This window comes from Oncorhynchus clarkii, chromosome 13 (assembly GCF_045791955.1).
Source record: "Oncorhynchus clarkii lewisi isolate Uvic-CL-2024 chromosome 13, UVic_Ocla_1.0, whole genome shotgun sequence".
NCBI classification, from domain to species: Eukaryota; Metazoa; Chordata; class Actinopteri; order Salmoniformes; family Salmonidae; genus Oncorhynchus; species Oncorhynchus clarkii.
In genome coordinates this window covers 42,349,687-42,370,563 of record NC_092159.1, presented here as the reverse complement: position 1 = coordinate 42,370,563, position 20,877 = coordinate 42,349,687, and the positions used below count along the sequence as shown (strand labels likewise).

The 20,877-nt window shown below is 43.0% G+C and overlaps 1 protein-coding gene across 3 annotated transcripts in view; it reads left to right on the top strand.

Moving 5' to 3' along the window:
* The first annotated feature begins 1,375 nt into the window (after positions 1-1,375).
* The window catches only part of LOC139364746 (inactive rhomboid protein 1), a 46,819-nt gene continuing 27,317 nt past the window's right edge, over positions 1,376-20,877 (top strand). For 2 of the 3 annotated variants that reach the window (XM_071101777.1, XM_071101776.1), the window contains exon 1: positions 1,595-1,743. The gene's annotated coding sequence lies outside the window, so the exon portion shown is untranslated. Of the gene's footprint in view, positions 1,744-20,877 lie in introns of all 3 variants that reach the window. The other variant, XM_071101778.1, reaches the window with a different exon arrangement.

The window sequence follows — 20,877 nt, the reverse complement described above, 5'->3', positions numbered from 1 at the left end:
GTTCTCTCTGCTACCGCATGGCAAGTGGTACCAGAGTGCCAAGTCTAGGTCCAAAAGGCTTCGTAACAGATTCTATCCCCAAGCCATAAGACTGCTGAACATCTAATCAAATGGCTACTTTACCCCTATCTACATGTAGATATTACCCCAATTACCTCGACTAACCTGTACCCCCGCACATTGACTCGGTACCCCCTGTATATAGCCTCGTTATTGTTATTTTATTTTTGCTCTTTTATTTTTTTTAAACTTTAGTTTATTTTAGGAAATATTTTCTAAACTCTTATTTTTCTTAAAACTGCATTGTTGGTTAAGGGCCTGTAAGTAAGCATTTCACTGTAAGGTCTACTACACCTGTTGTATTCGGCGCATCTGACAAATACAATTTGATTTGATTTGAATCAGGGCTGTAAAAATATGAAAGAACAAGACCAATTTTAACTAACAAACCTGTGTGTTTTTCTGGTTTTCATGTGTCTCTCTCAGGAGGAAATGGAGTGGCGTATGGGAACAGGGTCCGTGGGTTGGGAAAGGAAGGCACATGAGGCTTGGAGAGTAGAGTGAGTAATCATGAAGACATGCTCGTATGTAGCGCCTGCTCGTATGCCCATCAATGCCTAACTAAAACTCAAGTGATAGAATACTTTAGAACCATACGCAGTCGACAGTATAGATGTTATTCTATACAATTATCGTGGGAATTCATTAGGCTACAGTAGGTTATTATAGGACAGGCTGCCTAAGATAGTAATTTATGTATCTATTTTTAGAGGTGTCTAGGCACTTGTCCATGGAATTTACCAAACACAGATAGGATGTGGTTTGAGTTACGTCAGCTTCTAGGTTCAGTTTTCGAAAAGGATGTGAAACAATGTCACATGACTGCTCTCACAACAGAGATCCTTGAGACAAGGGACCATTGCATGTCTACGCAGAGTCATTCTGTCCACATCTGTTATTCATTAACATGTTAGGACCATTGTTTTATTTCAGTTTGATTAAGGCTTGAAACATGCTTTACAAATAAAGATGTTGTGACTGGGATATAAAGAACAGATATTGAACAGATCTGTTGAAATGACCATGGCTTTACTTTAACTACAAAATCACTAGCCTACAAAGGTATGAAGAGGGGTGTACTAATAAGTGTGCTAATAACCTTCAGTTACAGTTGACACATGATTCAACTATTTATTGATCACTGTTGGTCAGGTATGTCCTATGATGTCATGTCATATGATTTCTCTGGATGGGCCAATGTCTGGGTAGTGCCAAATGAGAGCGTACATGATTTGTTACGATCCTGTCTCTTTAATATTTTTAAACCTGATGTCTTCTTAGTCACGCCCGTCAGCCGGTTAGCGCCAAGCGCGGCAGTGGCTGCCCATGTAAACCGATTGGGTGGTGGGTTTGACAGTCTTGTCCTATGCTCAAGGGCGGGGTTCTCGGTCGGTGAAACTGAATTACCGGCGGAAGAAAACTTACCCTTGTTGAGCCTTGCGGTGTGGGAATGCGCTGGACACTGCCTGTGAAAATAGGATCCCAATAGACATATCTGGAAATGTTTGAACGTTTTGTCACTAGTTCCAGGATATAGAAAATGACTCTTGTTTGACTCGAAATAAATTATTATTTTTCCTTCTCAGAATGAAGTGACATCACATTTCAGTAACTGGGATCTGAAATCTTTACAACCAGATTTTTTCTCCGCAACGGGAAACATAGGATTTGATTTTGATAAGGGTAAGTGTATTTGTACACTACATGAATATGCTGGGTTTAGAGTGCTAGGCTATATAGGATTTAAAACATCAGAAATAGAATGTTAAGAAGACGATCCGGAATAGGCAATCTGTCCCTCAGTCTCGTGTACGCACAGTATGATCGATAGCCTACACCGAGATCCATAGCCTACTCACACGATCCAAAGGGAATATATCGAACGAATTGTACCATTTGATATTGGAACCTGTTTTGAATTTCCTGGTTCACATGCATCTGTGCTGTAGGTTGCAAAGATCTACTTGTATCGCTATACAATATAAGACCTGTCATACGTTTTGCATATTTGTGATTGTGAATGACAGCTTGTCATCACCTCAATACCAGTGCTTCTATTCTATAAATGTTTGTCATTTCCGCGAGCGCCTATAGGCTTCACGACAATCCGGCATGTTCATTTGTAGCATAGTAGCACGCCCGGTCTGTAAAGGAGCACATAGCAAGGTATTACTACATAATATGACCGCTATTACGCAGGCTTACACCTGAGGTATTTTGTCAGGTGATGAATGTAACAGTTCTCCTCTGATAATGTTTCTCCTGGAATAAGTGGGTTCAGGTGTTTTCTAAGCAAAATCATTGGAATACAATTATTATGGCTGTACTCTTTCACCTTGTACTCCAACGATTGTTCATGACGCCCATTATCAATATTCTGTTATGAACTATTGATAGCTATTGTTAGGTAATTGATTGCTTTGTTAACATTTTCATACATGTCATGAATGCAATGCCACTGTTTAGACTCCACAATATAGCACAGGCGTCTGCCTCCACTGTGCTACCAGATCAATGGACACTGTACTATAGCTCCCTGTCTGCAACAGGAATGAGAGATGTATTCAAATGTGCTGAGTTATTTTGGCAAAGTGAGAGGAGCAGCAGGCCAGGCAGGCAGCACATGGCCACCCAGAGGATCATCATGAGGGCTGATGTCATGACACAGATACAGCAGGCAGGGCCATGATGTGTGATAGTGACAGTCATGTTCATCCTCTCTTACTGGTCCAACTGAAATGGAGGTACAGGGAATGTTTCCACTGAGAAAGAGACTGTGTGTGTGTACAGTATGTGGTATGTGTGGAGGAAGGTGTGTGGCATTTTCTGTGCCGTACAATCGAGAGAGAGTATTCCTTGGAAAAACCGAGGGGTTCTGGAGCTGGCATTGAAGGGAGCAGGTGGGAATGGGCTAGCCAGGCCTGTGTTGGTTGATATGTGGGTGTAGCAGGGAGCTGCTGAGGGGGCACACTGGACTGTAGTCATGCCCACATGAGTCATGGTGCAGTATCTGTCTATCTATCAATCAGTCTTGCTAAGTGTGCAACACTCACTCTCTCTCTCTCTATGTGGTGTTGTTTTCACTTGGGTTACTGGGTTGAACCGGGTTCACCCTCAGTAGTCCTGTTTTGAAACCACCAGACGGTGCCAGACTTGTTTCGGTCTTGTTTAAAAAAAAATCTTTACCCCTAAGGACACTAGCATGGTAGCGTGCATGCATCTCTATTATATGTAAGGCCTTCTAAGGCAGCCATAAGGTTGTGTTCTGTGTAGGTGTTTGTTCTAATCACCTCGTGATGATCATGATGAAAAGCTGACCAGACTTCAGATGTGTCATGGTCATGTCAGATCCTCTGCTGCTCCGTCCAGTCGATGAGATGATGCAGCCCCTTGGTATGAAAAAAAAAGCAGTTCCTGGAATGATCTTCTTGTTTAACGTGGTCTCAGAGCATTTCGTATGATTCTGTACGTAAACCCAAGACACTCTATTTAGTATGACATGTTACATTTCATATGGTATGTAATTCATTTGTGGATGTCCATCATCCATTTCGTACAATATTTTACGAATTTGCAAAACGTACAATATGTTACAAATATGTTACCGACACGCAACCTTTGGGCCCACCTAACTATCGCCGACCAACCACCCTCCTTTCGTTTTTGCCTTAAGTAACTTCTATCTTATGTAACCATACCAAACATAACATATCATACGTTTACTATGTTACATCTAGTCTATAAGACCAGTCTGTCTTGTTATGAAACTACATTGTTCTCTCCCATGGCCTTCAGGTATTTATCCTAGCCTCTGTACAGTTCTCTCTCTCTCTGTCTCTCTCTCTCTCTCTCTCTCTCTCTCTCTCTCTCTCTCGCTCTCTGTCTCGCGCTCTCTCTCTCTCTCTCTCTCTCTCTCTCTCTCTCTTTCTTTCTCTCTGTCTCTCTCTCTTGTTCTCTTTGTGTGTGTGTGTGTGTGTTGGGGGTCGACCGATTATGATTTTTCAACGCTGATACCGATTATTGGAGAACCAGAAAAGCCGATACCGATTAATCCACCGATTAAAAAAAAAAATGTATTTGTAACAATGACAATTACAACAATACTGAATGAACACTTCTTTTAACTTAATATAATACATCAATAAAATCAATTTCGCCTCAAATAAATAATGAAACATGTTCAATTTGGTTTAAATAATGCAAAAACAAAGTGTTGGAGAAGAAAGTAAAAGTGCAATATGTGCCATGTAAGACCCCCGAGCTGACAAGGTACAAATCTGTCGTTCTGCCCTTGAACAAGCAGTTAACCCACTGTTCCTAGGCCGTCATTGAAAATAAGAATTTGTTCTTAACTGACTTGCCTAGTTAAATATAGGTGAAAAAAATCAAGAAAGCTAACGTTTAAGTTCATTGCTCAGAACATGAGAACATATGAAAGCTGGTGGTTCCTTTTAAATGAGTCTTCAATATTCCCAGGTAAGAAGTTTTAGGTTGTAGTTATTATAGGAATTATAGGACTATTTCCCTCTATACCATTTGTATTTCATTAACCTTTGACTATTGGATGTTCTTATAGGAACTTTAGTATTGCCAGTGTAACAGTAAAGCTTCCGTCCCTCTCCTCGCTCCTCCCTGGGCAGCGAACCAGGAACACAACGACAACAGCCACCCTCGAAGCAGCGTTATCCATGCAGAGCAAGGGAAACAACCACTGCAAGTCTCAGAGTGAGTGACGTTTGAAACGCTATTAGCGCGCTAACTAGCCAGCCATTTCACTTCGGTTACACCAGCCTCATCTCGGGAGTTGATAGGCTTGAAGTCATAAACAGCGCAATGTTTGATGCACAACGAAGAGCTGCTGGCAAAAGGCACGAAAGTGCTGTTTGAGTGAATGTTTACGCGCCTGCTTCTGCCTACCACCGCTCAGTTAGATACTTAGATACTTGTATGCTTGTATGCTCAGTCAGATTATACAGGATACGCTAGATAATATCTAGTAATATCATGAACCATGTGTAGTTAACTAGTGATTATGATTGATTGATTGTTTTTTATAAGATAAGTTTAATGCTAGCTAGCAACTTACCTTGGCTTACTGCATTCGCGTAACAGGCAGTCTCCTTGTGGAGTGCAACAAGAGGCAGGTCGTTATTGCGTTGGACTAGTTAACTGTACGGTTGCAAGATTGGATCCCCCGAGCTGACAAGGTGAAAATCTGTCGTTCTGCCCCTGGACGAGGCAGTTAACCCACCGTTCCTAGGCCATCATTGAAAATAAGAATGTGTTCTTAACTGACTTGCCTAGTTAAATAAAGATTAAATTAAGGTGTAAAAATGTTTTGTTTTACAAATCGGCAAAATCGGTGTCCAAAAATACAGATTCCGATTAATCGGTCGACCTCTAGTGTGTGTGTGTGTGTGTGTGTGTGCTGAGCACATACTTTTCTAAATCACCCCAGGCTGGCTGCTGCGGCTCGCTACATCATGAGAGACCCAGAGATTATAATCATGTAGTGATGACTATGGCGTGCTATAATGCCATTGGGATGATGTAATAGCTAATTATAATTGCTCTCTTATTAGTAATTATAGTGTTAGTATTAATCAAAGTAATATCAATTGTTGAAGAGAAGACATTTTCAACCACAGGCATATCTGTGGTTGAAAATTCTTTACCCTTTTGTGTTAATTGTAGAGTTAGTGTTGGCTCACACACCCAACAATCTGAGTTATGTATGTGTATCCATATCTCAATTGAGGATTCCTCTGTTTGTGGAAGCATGCTTGCAGTTGTAAAATATAGCGCAAAGCAACAGTATCTCTTGTCTTGCAGTTAAACATGTCAACCAACTTGGTGAGCAGCTTTAGGAACAATAAGCTGTCACGCCCTGACCTGAGATATCTCTGGTTTCTTTATATTTTGGTTAGGTCAGGGTGTGACTAGGGTGGGTACCCTAGTTTTTGTATTGTCTAGTTTTTTTTGTATGTCTAGAGTTTTTGTAGGTCTGGGTGATTTGTATGTCTATGGTGACATGATATGGTTCCCAACCAGAGGCAGCTGTTTATCGTTGTGTCTGATTGGGGATCATATTTAGGTAGCCATTTTCCCTTTGGTGTTTGTGGGATCTTGTCTATGTGTAGTTGCCTGTCAGCACTCGTCTGTATAGCTACATGTTTCGTTTTGTTATTTTGTTAGTTTGTTTAGTGTTCATTCTTTTAATAAATAAGAATGTACGCATACCACGCCGCGCCTTGGTCCGATCCTTATAACGAACGTGACATAAGCGGGGTGTTCTTGCTCAGCAGATCAGTAAATAGTGTTCCCACTACGGCAGACAGATAGACGGGGCTTAACAAGCATGGCAGGTATAGTGGCACTGAAGAATAATGGCGAGAGAAGAACAATTTACTGCCTATGCGCTCTCTTTGATCTGGGCCCCATTGGTGCTTGCTCAACCACTACCGTCAATAACTTTGATGTGCTTGTAGTCGGCCTGGGGTTTGTGTCAGATTGTGTCAAGGCTTCAGGAATGCTTGATAATCAAAAACAGACCACTCTTTTCAGACATTGCAAAAATAATTTGTCGCGTCAATCTATGAACCGTGGAGAACATGATTACGCTTTATGTGGAATACTTGTGAAGAGGACGATGTTTTCCTCATGCTGTCAGACACTGAAAGCCTTTCTATACATGCAAGCAAATACACAAACCTTCACATTAGTTCCCAACAGTCACAATGAAAAAGCCTCATCAAAACCAACCCCCCACCATTTTGTGTCGTGTGAGGAGTTGGCGTGGCCATGGTGGCTACTTGTTTGTATTCACAATCGTCCTCCCTCGGGTGTCTTGAGTTTGGCCGTGTATGGATAAATGGAACATTGCTTTGGTCTGTGAGTTTCCTGTCAGTGTTCAGGGCTTGATTATGTGTCCCAGGAAAGCAGCCGTGAAGCAGCTAACTGTAACCCTCCCATTACATCTTGGAGGTGGCATGTAGGGCCTGTGCTGCAGAGGCTAGGCCCGACCGACAGACAGGACTGCAAACTCAGTCAGATGTGATGTAATGCTATTTCAGGTCTACCTCTGGTCTCCAAGGCTCTGTCTGCCAGCAAGCCATTCTGCCTGCTCCTCTCTCTCTCTTAGTCCCTATGTTAGCACCTCATCTATCAAAGCTCAGCCATGGCCTATGTTGGGATCCACAGTCAGGAATCCTAAGAAACTCAAATACCCATATCTCCTGTTATGACTACAGGGCAGAATGTGAATTTCCTTTAACTGAATATGGGGATTAATATAGATTGTTTTATGTTATTATTTGTTTTAAGCTGATTTTAGGTAGGGATTAGTCTGATGAGATGATATTTAGGGCATGATCCTTGCTGCTGGGGTTTTTTATGGATTCCATTGGTTGTTGTTCTCAATGGGGTGGCGTCTGGTCTGAGACTGGTTTACCCGGCGGCACTCGTCATTCTCAGGACTATGGGAATGTTGTGGGTGCTCCCACCAAGCAGACCAGAGCTCCAAGGAGGAGGAACTGATCTCTGTGTATTTTCATCTTCTGGCTCTGTGTCTGTAGACAGAAACTATAAGGGTGTTTTTCTATTGTTCCATAGCTGTTGGCATGTGGATAGTGCAGCTCCTGTGTAATATCTCATAACACAGAGTTTACACAACAAGTCAGAATCTCTAGTCTAATTCAGATCCTGCCCTGTGTAGTATCTCATATCACAGAGTTTACACAACAAGTCAGAATCTCTAGTCCAATTCAGATCCTGACCTGTGTAGTATCTCATATCACAGAGTTTACACAACAAGTCAGAATCTCTAGTCTAATTCAGATCCTTCCCTGTGTAGTATCTCATATCACAGAGTTTACACAACAAGTCAGAATCTCTAGTCCAATTCAGATCCTGACCTGTGTAGTATCTCATATCACAGAGTTTACACAACTAGTCAGAATCTCTAGTCCAATTCAGATCCTGCCCTGTGTAGTATCTCATATCACAGAGTTTACACAACAAGTCAGAATCTCTAGTCTAATTCAAATCCTGACCTGTGTAGTATCTCATAACACAGAGTTTACACAACAAGTCAGAATCTCTAGTCTAATTCAGATCCTGCCCTGTGTAGTATCTCATATCACAGAGTTTACACAACAAGTCAGAATCTCTAGTCCAATTCAGATCCTGACCTGTGTAGTATCTCATATCACAGAGTTTACACAACTAGTCAGAATCTCTAGTCCAATTCAGATCCTGACCTGTGTAGTATCTCATATCACAGAGTTTACACAACAAGTCAGAATCTCTAGTCTAATTCAGATCCTGACCTGTGTAGTATCTCATATCACAGAGTTTACACAACTAGTCAGAATCTCTGGTCCAATTCAGATCCTGACCTGTGTAGTATCTCATATCACAGAGTTTACACAACAAGTCAGAATCTCTAGTCTAATTCAGATCCTGACCTGTGTAGTATCTCATATCACAGTTTACACAACAAGTCAGAATCTCTAGTCTAATTCAGATCCTGCCCTGTGTAGTATCTCATATCACAGAGTTTACACAACAAGTCAGAATCTCTAGTCTAATTCAGATCCTGACCTGTGTAGTATCTCATATCACAGAGTTTACACAACAAGTCAGAATCTCTAGTCCAATTCAGATCCTGCCCTGTGTAGTATCTCATAACACAGAGTTTACACAACAAGTCAGAATCTCTAGTCCAATTCAGATCCTGACCTGTGTAGTATCTCATATCACAGAGTTTACACAACAAGTCAGAATCTCTAGTCCAATTCAGATTCTGACCTGTGTAGTATCGCATAACACAGAGTTTACACAACAAGTCAGAATCTCTAGTCCAATTCAGATCCTGCCCTGTGTAGTATCTCATATCACAGAGTTTACACAACAAGTCAGAATCTCTAGTCCAATTCAGATCCTGCCCTGTGTAGTATCTCATAACACAGAGTTTACACAACAAGTCAGAATCTCTAGTCCAATTCAGATCCTGCCCTGTGTAGTATCTCATATCACAGAGTTTACACAACAAGTCAGAATCTCTAGTCCAATTCAGATCCTGCCCTGTGTAGTATCTCATAACACAGAGTTTACACAACAAGTCAGAATCTCTAGTCCAATTCAGATCCTGACCTGTGTAGTATCTCATATCACAGAGTTTACACAACAATGCAGAATCTCTAGTCCAATTCAGATCCTGACCTGTGTAGTATCTCATAACACAGAGTTTACACAACAAGTCAGAATCTCTAGTCCAATTCAGATCCTGACCTGTGTAGTATCTCATATCACAGAGTTTACACAACAAGTCAGAATCTCTAGTCCAATTCAGATCCTGCCACTCAAAACAGATCAAATATAAGCCTGATTTTTTTAAATGGTTGTCAAGTGGACAGTTTGTGGAACTATCGTCAGTCTTGTTCTTTTTCGACAGGAGTCTTGAGTGCAGGACTAAAAATAACATATACCACATTCAGCACTTTTCCTCTGCCTTTTTGCTGGGAAGTGACCGTTCTAATGTACACCCACAACGTCCATTATTGCAAAATCCTCAAGAGAAATCTTTGTTCTTCAGCTTTCAGTTAGAGCCCATTAGTACAGGTCTCTACTGTCAGACTGTCCATAGTGTTAGATTCCTACACTCACTATCTCTTTAAAAGACTGAATGGCCAGACAGACACGGATTGGAGAGGGACAATTATAGTTACTATCCCAGGACTGTTACAGTTGAGAGCACATCTTTTTTAAATAGGGCGGCCTGCCTTCTCCGACCCTATCTTTGGCACAGCAAGTCGTCAGACCCTAGTGCAGGGATCATCAACTAGATTCAGTCACAGGACAATTTTTTTCTTGAGCGGATGGTCAGGGGGGGCGGAACATAATTACAAATCATTTGTAGAATGCAAATTGACCGCAAGAAAGCCCAAACAAAAATGATACAATGACCATGAGTTTCACTATCGTGAATAAGTTGAGTGAGAAAGTTCCAGACGCAGAAATATCATACCCCTAAGACATGCTAACCTCTCACCATTACAATAACAGGGGAGGTTAGCATTTTTGCGGGGGGATGATATTTGTGCATCTGTAACTTTCTCACTCTTATTCTTATTTCTCACTCTTATTCACAATACCTTCAGGACTATCCGTAATCATGGTAGCATCAACATTAATGTAGAAGTGTTTAGAAACATATTATTTTCTTATTTACGATAAAAGTGACTCCAATGACACAATACATTATTTACCATTCATTTCTATTGGGCACAAAATAATCTGAAACACAACCCACAACCAAAACAAACAGCAAATGCATCCAAAAAGTTTGTAGAGTCACAAGCTTGAAGTAGTCATTACGTGCCATGAATATGGAACCAAATACTAAACTTTTGACTAACTTAATACACATATAATTGAATTTGTCCCAATACCTTTGGTCCCCTAAAATGGGGGGACTATGTACAAACAATGCTGTCATAACTGTTTACCCTCAAATTAAAGCTGACAGTTTGCCCTTAGTCATTGTATCATTTCAAATCCTGGAGTACAGATTCAAAAGAAGACAAAATTCTTCACTGTCCCAATAATTTCAGAGGGGACTGTATTACTCTCTACTGTACGTGGGAATACTTTGGAACAGATTTCCATAATGAAGATCACTTGGAGCTGATTTGCTGGTGTTTTTACAGTCCTTTATGTCCAACAGCAAAAACGACTTTTTTGCTTGGTCAACTTGGGGGGTTAACCAAAGGGTTAACCCTAACCCTAACCCAAAGAAAATCACGCAAGGACCAAATTCGGGCCATGGGCCACCAGTTGGGAAAACCTGCCCTATTAGTGTATCACGCGGTAAACTCAAGTAGACTGTTCCCCTGCATGGAAGAGCACACAGAGTCATACACAGTAATATCTGGACAGTCTCAACCAACCAAGTCCACACCACCACCTCCATCACATACCTTGGGCCCAACTCACTCTGTAACGGAGTTTCCAAGAAATGAGGGTGTGCCTTTGGAACAGCTCTGTGACTTGGCCTTGCCTGGCCCTATGGGAGGAGGTGGATCCAGGAATGACTAATGATAACTGACAGGGAGACCACTTGGATCACTCCGAGTGCACTTCACATTGTACTGAAACTTGAAGCACACTGCTAACCTTGGACAGAAGGTTTGACATTTCCAGTTTCAATGGACCATCATGGTCCCTTACTTGCTGTAAGGGAGCGTGTGCCTTGGCTGTTCTTGTTAAAGCACTCTGAAGTAGTGAAGTCGTCCAAGTGCTACAGCACAGGAAGGTTCTGTAGTTGAACTGTTCTGTTGTGTTTTAAGATCTTTGTGTCACAACGATTGAAATTGGTAATGAAGTCATCCTGTGCTTCTACTTGTCCTTCCCAGTTTGCTCTCCTGTTCTTGTCTGCTGCTGTCACGTCCTGACAGTAGTTCCTTTTTTATGTCTCTGTTTTAGTTTTGTCAGGGCGTGAGTTGTGATGGGCATTCTAGGTTTTGTATTTCTATGTGTTTGGCCTGGTATGGTTCCCAATCAGAGGCAGATGGCAATCGTTGTCTCTGATTGAGAACCATACTTAGGTAGCCTGTTCCCACCTGTGTTTGTGGGTAGTTGTTTTCTGTCTTTGTGTGTCTGCACCAGACAGAACTGATTCGTTTGTTTCCGCTTTGTTGTTTTTTTGTTCTAGTGTTCAGTTTCTTTATTAAATCTACCATGAACATGTACCACGCTGCACCTTGGTCCTCTTCACCTTCTTCCACCTATGACAACCGTTACAGCTGCCTGTGCTACACTTCAGATCCATGCCAACTTTTCCATCCGTTGGCCAGTTGTCAGTGGTTGTGCTTGGCATTGCCTTGTGCCAGGAAGATGATGTAAAGCCTACCAGTGATGCCAGCGTTGCCACCCAGTTGATCACGTCACACACTGCAATAATAAAGCCGTCTTCTGGATTCTTCTGGTTGCGAGCACAGTAGTGAAGGACATTTGCATGTAGAGCAACGATTCAACAGAAAAATAAATCAATGAATAGAGTCTGTCAGGTTCTTCAGTCTGGGGACGTAACCCAGATACAGTGAGTCAAGTTGGTTCTGCTGCTGTAGGGGTTGACTAATGCACACTCATCACCACCACTCTGTCTCTCCAAATTACTCTGTCACACCATAACCTGTTACCTGACTGATGAGGGTTTATTTGGATTATCTCACAATGACGAGCACACCTGGGAAGCTGGGATATGTGTCATTCCCTTGTCCCCCCTTATCTCCCCTGTCAACACATTACGCTCATCTCTGTGGAGGAGTCTGTGTTTTCCTCAGCCCAATCTACAGGGTGAGGACCGAGGAGGCCCCCTTCAGCCTACTGTATCTCCCATGGGGTCTGCCCCAGCCTTCCTGTGCCTGTGTTTGGGAGTTTCCACTACTCTCTGTCCAGCACAGCTGGCTGCAGCAGGCCCACCCGCCCCTGCTCTCTCTCCCCGACCCCTCAGAGCTGAACCCTGGCGGGCCTCCCTTCTGATGATCCCCCAGGGCCAGCTTCACTTCCTCAGAGATGACTTGATGATAGAGAATCCTATGGCACCTTGTCAGATTAGGGAATAAGATGTAAAGATACAGGTGAGGGGCTTGTCTGAAGCAGGTCAATCAAATGTTATGTGTGGGGGAGATTCCAGGGCATGTGAGAGCTGAGAGAATGACCAAATGTAGCTAAAAAAAGAAAGAAAAGAAGATCACTAAAACAGAGATTATTAACTTATTTTTCTCCTCTTCATCTAATACAGTGCACATATGAAATACTGAGTGATATGAAATACAGACATAGCGTCTAAACCGCTTCGACATTGTCATTGTAACGTTTGTATCTTATTTTCACGGTCTGTTGACGGTGCTCTGGAGACTATGATGCAGTGTATCAACCACAAAAATACTCACTTGTGCTATTTATCTCTATTAATACAAAGTTACACAGGACACCAATATTTTAGTAGAGGCTTTAATAAGAAACCCTCATGAACTCCAGGCTTAGAGGTTTACTCTATAAGGGTCGGAAGTTCAGAGAAAGAGATCATATCACATAGCAGCAGTATAGTTGAGAGTGCTGCTTCCCCCCCCCACACACAGCAACTAGTTTGGGCAGAGTGTACATGTTGAAGTTGATGAATGTGGGGACTTGTAAACAGGCAGTCTGGGCGGCTGGCTGCCTGGCTGGCTGCCTGGCTGTGGGAATCAGTGCACATGTTCAAGGTGGAAGTGGAGCACCTGTCTTAGAACACCGCATGGCAACAGCGATACACCTCGAAGACTCAACCACAGGAAGAACATCACTTCCTCTTTCTACCTTTGGATTTGACTATATTGCTGAGTCTCACCTGTTCCGCTTTTATCCTCTTATCTCCCTGGATATCTGCGATTTATTACAGATGAAAGGGATTTAAACGTTGGAGGGTTATGAAACTCACCCTGTTGTGTCTGGGACAGACAGAGAGACATAACACCAGAGGGATATATATATACACTATCAGTCAAAAGTTTTACAACACCTACTCATTCAAGGGTTTTACTTTATTTTTTACTAGTTTCTACATTGCAGAATAATAGTGAAGACATCAAAACTATGAAATAACACATATGGAATCATGTAGTAACCCAAAAAGTGTTAAACAAATCAGAATATATTTTATATTTGAGATTCTTCAAATAGCCACCCTTTGCCTTGATGACAGCTTTGCACTCTTGGCATAGTTTTGATGTCTGCACTATTATTCTACAGTGTAGAAAATAGTAAAAATAAAGAAAAACCCTTGAATGAGTAGGTGTTCTAAACCTTTTGACCGGTAGTGTATATGTCAAAGGTAAATGGGTTTGTCTGGTTGGAGTCACTCTGTGTAGAAGATTAAAGATCCATAGTACACATCCTCAACAGCTACTGTGTAAGTGACTGTACATGTGTTGAATAGATTGAGACCTCCGATTGTTGCCCCCAATTGTTGAATTGCCTTGTTGCCTTATGGAGACGGGTACTGCATAGCAGCAGTGTGCTGTAGTAGTCTGTGGTTCATCTATGGCCCCTGCTGTGATGGGGATTACATACCCTGTTTGTTGTGATGCTGGTCAGGAAATCAATTCCTTCGATCTGCTTGTGTGTATTCTGTGTGTTATTTCTCATTTGTGTACACGTTTCACCAGAAACCGCCCGTCTGCTGAACCAGTTGAGGTCACTTCCTTCCATACAATAATGTTATTGGTTTGAGGAAGTGATACCGTGAAGAGTACGGTGTTCTTGAATACATATTTGACTCACTCCAAGCCCAATACATATTTGACTCACTCCAAGCCCAATATATATTTGACTCACTCCAAACCCAGTACATATTTGACTCACTCCAAACCCAAAACGAATGAAAATTAGAGAGAATAGAGAATTGTTAATTAACCATAAAGGTCAAGCAAATCTGTATGAAGGGATTAGAAGAGGCTTTCAATCATATTACAATCACTGTAGAATTCCCTTCGGAATAAAACTAATTACCAAGTAGTGAACGTTTTAATATAATATATGAATGAAAGATTTAGTAGTAAATGGATAAATTAATGAATCCATGGGATTATGAATGTCATTAAATTAACCTTTCAGTATATGCCTATGTTTTTAGGACATAATGGTGAAGCTAATTTTCTCTGGCGGTTTGTCAGACCTGGGTTCAAATAGTATTCAAAGACTAAACCTGAGTTTAGTAAACAAATACTGTTTGGTCTGATGGTGTGGCAGTTGATCCCTCACCCCAGCAGACAGACAGACAGAGGGTGGGTGTTCCTGCCAGTCCCTCCCTGGCCAGTTTATCAGGAGGTTTGACCTCATTGGCTTTGATTGGAGATCAGAGGGCTGATTTGGACAGGCCAAATGCCCATTCTTTCCCCTGGCTAAATCCGTGTGTAGTCTGGCTAATTCCTTTGTCCCAGAGCAACAGGCCACACTTCGTCTGCTCTTCTCAATAGAGACAACAGCTTAGATTTCACACTCCATGGAGATGCCAGATGGCGCTGACGGGACAGGACAGAGGCAGGAGGGAGGGGTGGCTGTTGTTCTCTACTGTGGTATTTGGAGGGGAGGGATGCCTCATAGCCGGTGATGGGATGAAATTGATTAGTGTGTGTGTGTTGTTTCTGTGGCTGTGCGCAGTGAACGTTGTGGGGAAGCCTCCCAGACAGCAGTGTGTTTCCTGCTTTCCCATTCGGAGGTCTCTTCAGCTCCTCCTCTCCTCTCCACTTCCTCCCAGCACGTCTTAAATAAGCAGTCATCTGACCTCGCCGTGCTGGTGGTCTTTCAGGGAGGATGTGAGGTCACGCTGTTGATGGCGTCTCTTTGTGAAGTATTTTTACTTGTGTTGATTGGCCAGAGCGTGTAAATAAACCTAGGAGTGCCCACAATGAGTAATATGGTGGTGACAGGTCGTATCACCTCCAGAATACACCAGTCTGAAGGACTTCATAACAAGATACGCTGTCTGTCCGATACAGCTGGAGTCTGTCCACATTTACTCCCTCCTAACCATGATGGGGTTAACGAACTCAGGGCACACAAAGGTCATTAGCTTAACACAGAACTTGCTGACACCCCAGTTTTGATCGATAAAGGAATGAATCCTTCAGTCAGCCTGGTTTTCCCCTTCCTTCCCTCACGTTGAGGAAGAATTTTGGATCAGTCTCCACAACAATGACCCTCCTTCAGCCCCATGCGTATCATCAGCCTGATGCCCAGCACACAATGCAGCCTATTGTAGGCGGGAGCGATTCAGACTGATATCATGCTGGAAACTATTTAGATGGGGATCACATGTTGTTTAGTCATGCTGCTGCTGAGTCCCCTCTTAGCTCACTTGGCTAACAGGAAGGGCAGCTTCTGACTGCTTTCTACAGACAATAAGGCGCTTGTTTAGCTAGTTTGGGGATGCATCTGGGAGCCTCTCTTCAGGGGATAGTAGTGGAGGAGAGAGATTCTGCTTTGAGTTTGTTTTCCTTTGTTTTGTTAAAGCTGCCCTGTCTCTCAAGAGGATGTAAATCCATACAGACACTTCTATGTCCAACGGTGAGAGGTCAAGAGGTCAAACACGCTAAAATTTGGTTTCAGATATGCATGCTGTGGCTCACCCAGTGGTTTCCCTTGCCCTGTCAGGCCGGTTTAACAGCAGTGTTTTGAATTTGTAAATAAGTAAACTGTCAGTGCAGAGAGCGGAGAGACAGTATTTCATTTATACACATGTAATTACTGTGATTTATTATGGAGTGTAAAAGTGTCATGTTAATCTATCATGTAATATTGAGTAATGTTATTACTTGAATAACCCTTTGGCATTTTCAGTAACAAGTTATGCTATTGTCGTTATGTAGTCTAATATTTAGTTTGACAGAAGATGTTACGTAGTCTAATATTTAGTTTGACAGAAGACGGTGTCAGCATTGTTCTACTGTAAACGTTATCTTGTTAAACCACTCAACCTCAGTTAAACCAACCCAGCTTAAAAGGTTCATGTTGATAAATGGTCATGGTTGAATTAGTCCAATCACACACCTCCTCTGTGTTTTCAACCTTTGACCCAGATCTCCTAGTTCCCGTTAAAATGAGGTCATGTCCCCCTATAAGATGAGGTCACGTCCTTGTAAGTGTCATGCTCATGTTAATTTTATTATCTCCATTCTTTACTCTGCTCTTTGTCCCCACAGCATTCCTACCCATCTCCAGGCTGTTAAATACTGGAAACTCATAGATATACCTATTACAAGGCTGTTATACAGGCTACATGGAGTAGCTGTTGTCATGGTCACACCCTGTCCTCCAGGCTGCAGTGGTCTGGGGGGGGGGTGGATGTCAGAGGGGCCCTGAATCTAGGTGGATGTCTACTCCCACTCTCTCCCCAGGTCACAGTCCTTTCTGCGTGGGCACACTGGGTTGTCTGCTGGGGGAGATAAGGAGAGTTTCCATGCGAAAAAGTACCATCTGGGGCCCTGGCATGATAGCAGCAATCTCAGGGACTTCAGGCTCGGATAAAACGCCCTCTCTATTCCCACCACATCTCAGACTTGAGGAGGTTGTATGAGTGTGTGTATGTGCATTCCCTAAGAATCAGCTGATGTAATCACTGTCCATGCACAAGAAGACACAATATTTGATTGTGTTAAATCAAATTGCATTTACTTGTCTTAGAATAGTATAAGGCATCTGGCCCACGAGGCAAGTTTAGAGTCGTCTCTCTTTATATGAGATGTACAAACACTGGCATGTGACAAGATACAGATTTACAGGATATGTACCAACCATCTCAAGTGCTGCTGTGGATTAGGAGTGGAGCTTCAGTAAAATGGGCACGCTAAAGAGTTGAGCTCAGAGGGGCACGCTAAAGAGTTGATCTATGAGGGGCACGCTAAAGAGTTGAGCTCAGAAGGGCACATTAGAGAGTATTCTCTCTCGTATGCAATCTGGTTTCCGCTCAGATTATGGATGTGTCACTGCAACCTTAAAGGTCCTCTCTTTATCTAGTGTTGTGGTGTCTCTTGTTGTGATGTGTGTTTTTGTCCTATATTTATATATTTTTAATACCAGCTCCGTCCCCGCAGGAGGCCGCTTGCCTTTTGGTAGCCCGTCATTGTAAATAAGAATTTGTTTTTAACAGACTTGCCTAGTTAAATAAAGGTTAAATAAAATAAAAAAGAGTTGCGCTAAGAGGGGCACGCTAAAGAGTTGAGCTAAGAGGGGCACGCTAAAGAGTTGCGCTGAGGGGCACCCTAAAGAGTTGCGCTAAGAGGAGCACTCTAAAGAGTTGAGCTAAGAGGAGCACGCTAAAGAGTTGAGCTAAGAGGAGCACGCTAAAGAGTTGAGCTAAGAGGAGCACGCTAAAGAGTTGCGCTAAGAGGAGCACGCTAAAGAGTTGAGCTAAGAAGAGCACGCTAAAGAGTTGTGCGCTAAAGAGTTGCACTAAGAGGGGCATGCTAAAGAGTTGCACTAAGAGAAGCACGCTAAAGAGTTGCGCTAAGAGGAGCACGCTAAAGAGTTGAGCTAAGAAGAGCATGCTAAAGAGTTGCACTAAGAGGGGCATACTAAAGAGTTGCGCTAAGAGGAGCACGCTAAAGAGTTGAGCTAAGAAGAGCATGCTAAAGAGTTGAGCTAAGAGGGGCACGCTAAAGAGTTGCACTAAGAGTGGCACGTTAAAGAGTTTTGAGAAAAGAGACAGTAGGTGTACTACTGTAGTCACAGAGTGCTATGGGCCAAGTGGTTCTTTCTCTCTCGGTCTCTCTCTCTCTTTCTCTTTCGCTCTGAGAGTGTGTGTGTGTGTGTGTGTGTGTGTGCCATGCCAGCTCCAATGGGAAATACACAGTGAATTATTCACAAGTGTAGAATGGTTTAATAATTTATCTGTTGAATTATCCACCCTTGCAATAATATTTCACCCCCTAAAGAAAAGTGGAGAAACCGTTTTGCCTGGGCAGAACTTACTCAACTTCAAGTGAACTGAATCAGTAGACGTGGCAATTCAGAGCTAATTCCTCTCCCTGATATAAAACACATCTCACCCTTTTTTTCATGCAGAGGAAGATATATGCACTGTTTTCTCAGTGTATTCATTGGGATGTTGCCTGCTCAACTTTTTAACTGGCGGTTAAATATGCTGTATATGAGGCAGGAGGGTGTTATGAGAGTGATGAACTGCATAACACTGTCACTGTACAGTACAGTGCACATCGTACTGTGAAGTCACTAGTGAGATGTTAAAAGGATGCGGCCATCATTTTGCCAGTTACAGTAGTAGCATTTGCCGTTATATCATCCTACAGTACTTGCTACTGCCTTGATATCTAGCATGTCTGCCATTATGTAAGCTTGTCTATAGTCTCCAGCAGGACGTTGGCCATTGAAGTTCTATAAATAGACTGTATGCACACAGAACAGCGTCAGAGACTTACTTATCCTCTCATACATAGTACCTCTGGCACTAGATCTTGCAGTCAATACTGTTTGGACAGCAGTAGCAGAGGTTTTTCCCATGCACCGTATGTAGCACGTTCACACTCACTTTGGATTGAAAGCCGCTCACTTCCAAGTGTTGACTTTGCACTATAAAATCCCCCCGTGGTGTGTGTGTGTGTGTGTGTGTGCGTGCGTGCGTGCGGTGAGTGCGTGTGTGTGTGTGTTTTCCCGGACGGTAGGGCGAGCCGGCCTTGTTGTCTGAGTGAGCAAACAGGGGGAATGGAATGAGGTTCCACCAGATAGGCCTGTCATGCCAGTTCCCCCCTCCCCTCTGGCCCCTCCCCAGCCATGACACTGGATCCCTGGGTCAGCTGCAGAGGGTATTCCTGTTGTGTTTTAATGTCAGACGAGGATGTTTCGGGGTGACAGCCTGTCACTGTGTCAGTTTGCCTCAGGCTAGACACACACTGAATCTTAATGGTGCGGGGCGGGCCGGACACAGGGCGGCTCCTTGGCCTCCGCTACCCAGGCCTGGTCTGCAGCTATGTGCAGTATTTCCTTCCATGTAAGAGGAGTATACCGCCAGGCCATATGCCCAGACTGAGGAGAGGAACCGGAGCTGGACCCTCCTTCCTTTTCCCCTTAAAAAACCCTGGTGAAAATCCCCTTGTCATCCCAGCGCCGTGTGCATGGAAACCACGTGGTTGAGAGTCACACTGCTCTGTTAGTCATCAGGGAGAAGGTGTGAAGGAGGGAAAGAGGGAAAGAGAAACAGAGAGTTGCGTTTACACCTTTGGTTAATTCACAGAGGCAACTCTCGTCTGCGTCCAAACTCTGCTTCCACAATCAGCGTGGTCACCTGGTCTTGCTGTCGCTCCTCCAACACGAACGTTGTGTTGATATTCTTAGTCCTTTAATCTGCGTCTGTTTCAGAAGTCATCCACAGGCTCCCAAACTAAGAGACTGCAGCTTCTGTCAGCTTCTTAATGGGTCTCGCTTGACAGTGGTGTGTGTGTGTGTGTGTGTGTGTGTGTGTGTGTGTGTGTGCTATTTAAAGATAAAAAGCAGCACCATGCTGTAATAAATGCCCAGATGGGCCTCAGATGGATCAGGTGTTACACAACACTGAGGCCGTTGTTATTAAGGGCAATTGATTCACGGTCTCTAGATCTCCCATCTAGTTCCATTGCCAGATCAGATGCGTGTTCCAATTGCTTAGCACGTTCCTTATCCATCCAAACACACTTGAAGGATGAGGTCTTGTTGGGCTCCTTGGCAGAAACGACGTTGTGGGAGTGTTGTTGCCTACGGTGCATGCAGATTGCAGCATAGTAAGCCTATAGAGTCATATGAGGAGTGAGGTCAGTGTTTGGGTAAGAGAGTGAGCTGCTCAATGGCATATTTTCGTCCCATTATTTCCTTTATTTAAGGCTTTGAATTGCTTTCAACATGTAGTGAGGCAGGCGGACTGCAGCCATGATGGATAGGTTGCATTGTTGTTAGTGACAACTCCAGCATGGGGAAGGTCAACAATACCAAGAAGAATCTCTGTTTTTATCCAGGTTTACGGTATTTATGGTGCATATTCTGTTAGGTGGAAAGGGACATGACACTAAAGCGAAGTCATTGTCTTATAGTTTTCCATAGTTTATCTTGGGTCATGAGTAAGCAAGTGTGTCAATCATAAAGAGGGAAGAATACAATTATACACAAAGACATTTAGAGAAAACCCAAATAAAGTGATTGAGGTTCAGCAACAGAGGACGAGAGAAAGATAAAGATATATTTGGAGAAATGCTGGGTAAAGAGAGAGAGGAAGCGAGAGAGAATGAG